The sequence below is a fragment of the Equus quagga genome, chromosome 6 (assembly GCF_021613505.1).
Source record: "Equus quagga isolate Etosha38 chromosome 6, UCLA_HA_Equagga_1.0, whole genome shotgun sequence".
Taxonomy (NCBI): Eukaryota; Metazoa; Chordata; class Mammalia; order Perissodactyla; family Equidae; genus Equus; species Equus quagga.
In genome coordinates this window covers 133,513,928-133,517,689 of record NC_060272.1, presented here as the reverse complement: position 1 = coordinate 133,517,689, position 3,762 = coordinate 133,513,928, and positions in this window count along the sequence as shown.

The window sequence follows — 3,762 nt, the reverse complement described above, 5'->3', positions numbered from 1 at the left end:
TAACTTCTGGTGAGTGTGTAGCTCTGTCTCACTGCTTTTCCTCTGCATTTCCCTGATGTCTGAGGACATTGAGCATCTTTTCCTGTGCTTATTGGCCTTCTGATATCTTCCTTAGGGAACTGTCCAAATCTTTCAAAAAATTGGATTATCTCATTATTGAGCTGTAACAGCTCTTTATATATTCTGGATACAAGTCCTTTATATTTCTTGCAAATATTTTTTCACAGTCTATGGCTTGCCTTTTTATTTGACTTAACAGTGCGTTTTGAAGAGCAAATGTTCTTAATTTTGAAGTCCAATTTACTAATTGTTTAAATGTATGGTTCATGCTGTAGGTGTCCAACTTAAGAAATCTTGCCTAATCCTAGGTGACCGGGATTTTCTCCTGAGTTTTCTTCTGAAAGTCTCATAGCTTTAGCTTTTACACTGAGATCTATGATACGTTTCAATAAGTCTTTCTATATAATGTGAGGCAGTGGTTGAGTTTAAACGTTTTGTTTTGTTTTGTTGTTACACAGGGATAGTCAATTATTTCAGCCATTTGTTGAAAAGATTATCATTTCCCCCAGTGAACTGTCTTGGCACGTTGGTCAAAGATTCGTTGACTCTGTGGGAGTGGGTCCATTTCTGAGCGCACTGTCTTTCTTCTATGGATGTATGTCTGCTCCCCTTGGACCCTGACCCATGCCTCCTCCAGGAAGCTCTTGGAATCACTGACGCGAGCCCTCAGACCTGCTCTTTCTTAAAACTGGGTTGGCCGTCCCAGGTCCTTTGCATTTCCACATAATTAGTTTCTCAATTTCTACAGAAAAGCCTCCTGAGGTTTTGTTGGGGATCATATCAAATCTCCCCATGAATCTGGGGAGAACTGGCGGCAATGACAACACCGGGTCACGAGCGTCCATTACTTGGGTCCTCTGTAGTTGTTCTCAGAAGCATTTTATAGCCTTTGCATCTTTTGTTTAATTTGTATAATAAACGTATGTAAATTTATATAAACACCTATGAAATAAGTATTTTACATTCTTTGATATCGCTGTAACTGGAATTTTAAACAACTTTAATTTTCCAATTTTTCATTGTATTTATAACATATAAAAAATTTCCAACATATATTTTATTTTTGGTGTATGCAAATCCAGAGGACTTTTGTATACTGACCTTGTGTCCTACAACCTTGCTAAACTCACTTGTTAGTTTTAGCAGCTTTCTGTAGATTCCTTACATTTTCCTATGTAGGTTGTCACGTCTTTGTGAATAAAGCTGGTTTTATGTCTTCCTTTCTGTATGCCTTTTATTTATTTTTCTCACAAAGACCCTGTGGCAGGCAGAAGAACGGCCCTGAAGACACGCACATTCTCATCCTCAAGCCTGTGAATAAGTTAGTGACACCAAAGGGCAGGTGAGGCTGGGGTTGGAATGAGCGTGCTAATCTGCTAACTTCACGAGATTATTCTCGGTGGGATCCAGTGTAAACACAACGGTCCTTATAAGTGGCAGAGGCTGGCGGGGAGGAGGTCAGAGTGATGGGGTGACTCGAGCACCATTGCTGCTTTGAAGACGGAGGAAGGGGCCATGAGCCAATGAAAGTGGGCAGCTTCTAGAACCTGGAAAAGGCAAAGAAAGGGATTCTCCCCAGGAACCTCGGGAAGGAAGTGGCCCTGCCCACAGCCTGCTTCCAGCCCCAAGTGACCAGGTCCAGCCTCTGCTCTACAGAGCTGTGAGATGATGGGCACGAGCGGCCTTCAGGCACCGAGTTTGCGCTCATTTGTTACAGCAGCTCCAGGAAACCAACACAACCTCCAACGTTAGCAGAAGTGGTGAGTGTGGACGGAAGATGCTTGTTAAACGGAGCACGTTGATGTTTTTAAAAATAATGCTCTTTACAATGGTTGAAACGCTGCTACTCCCTAAACCCCCGCCGTGAATCTGGTCTGTGATAAGATGGACCTGCACCCGTTTATCATTAACCTCGGTGCTTTCTACTCTAGAACTGATGGGTGTTTTGATTGAAGCCTCCAGCTCGTGGTGGTGGGAAGTGTTGCCGACCTTCCTTCTGCTTCCTCCTTTACACTGTCTTTGCGTGTGTGCGGCACTCACTTTGAGCACTAGGGATTTCACACCACTCTACCTGAAGATCAGGATCGTTTTTTGGGAAAAAGTCATGGGAAATGAATCTCACTTAAGAAGGGCTTAGCAAGGCCGAGACGCGTTGCTAAAACCCCCGGACGCCCTGGACTCCGGGTGGGATCGCATCCGTCTGGTCTCTCTCAGGGCACAGAGCTGGGTCTGCAGGATTTCTCCTGAAAGGGTTTCTGAGGTCCTGGGGAAATGGCTGGTCAGAGGTTTGGGGCTTGTTTTCCTGGAGAGTCTGTCTGTCTGTCTCTCGAGTTCTCTCTGGTGAGATGTCCCATTTTGACACTTAAGCATATGAGAGACACCTTCTGGGTCTTCCTCCTGCCCCTCCAGCAGGGACTCCCCCATCCTCGGCACCGGGCTGCCTCCACCACCACTCACCGTCGCTCTTTGCTTCCTTTGCCTTGTTTTTCTTGTTGTGGTTTGGTCCCATCTTGCGGCATAGAATTGTGTGTTTATGGGTCAGACGCCATAAAGGATTCCGGGAGGCACGTAAAGAAGAGCACGCATTTCACCATTTACTCTCCATACTCAAACATCTGCAGGCCTGAGGGCTACAGCAGACCATCGAGGGACGCTCTGCTCCGCTGCAGGCCCGGCCATGGAGGAGCTGGCCACTGGGACGGCTGGGCTGCGGACCTCCCAGCACGACGTACTGTGCTTTGTGCTGTGGATGCCTGATCCTGCCGTGGGAGGAAGGACACAGCCCAGACCCGCCAGATGCAGGTCCTCGGGGAGGAGAGGCGCTCTGAGCTGCTCCTGGCCAGTCACGCCGTGACTAAACCAGCCTTCGGAGAGAACGATTCTCCCAGGGCCGGGGTGAACCGGGGCCCCACCCTCAAAACGTTACATTTAAATTGTCACTCTTCCGGGTCATTCTGCCAGGGCTGCTCATGGCAGCTGTGTGTGTGTGCATGCGTGTGAGAAGATGTACATGCATGTGTGTATGTGTGAGTGGACGTCTGCGAGAGGACATGTGTGCACGTGTGTGAACATGTGTGTATGTGAGTGGACATGTGTGCACGTGTGTGAACATGTGTGTATGTGTGAGTGGACGTCTGTGAGAGGACATGTGTGCACGTGCGAACATGTGTGTATGTGAGTGGACGTGTGTGAGAGGACATGTGTGCACGTGTGTGAACATGTGTGTATGTGTGAGTGGACGTCTGTGAGAGGACATGTGTGCACGTGTGTGAACATGTGTGTATGTGTGAGTGGACGCGTGTGAGAGGACATGTGTGCACGTGTGAGTGGACGTGTGTCCATGTGTGACAGGACATGTGTGCACGTGTGTGAACATGTGTGCATGTGTGAGTGGACGTGTCTGTGAGAGGACATGTGTGCACGTGTGTGAACATGTGTGTATGTGTGAGTGGACGTGTCTGTGAGAGGACGTGTGTGAACATGTGTGTATGTGTGAGTGGACGTCTGTGAGAGGACATGTGTGCACGTGTGTGAACCTGTGTGTATGTGTGAGCGGACGCCTGTGAGAGGACATGTGTGCACATGTGAACATGTGTGTATGTGAGAGGACATGTGTGCACGCGTGTGAACATGTGTGTATGTGTGAGTGGACGTCTGTGAGAGGACATGTGTGCACGTGTGTGAACATGTGTGTATGTGTGA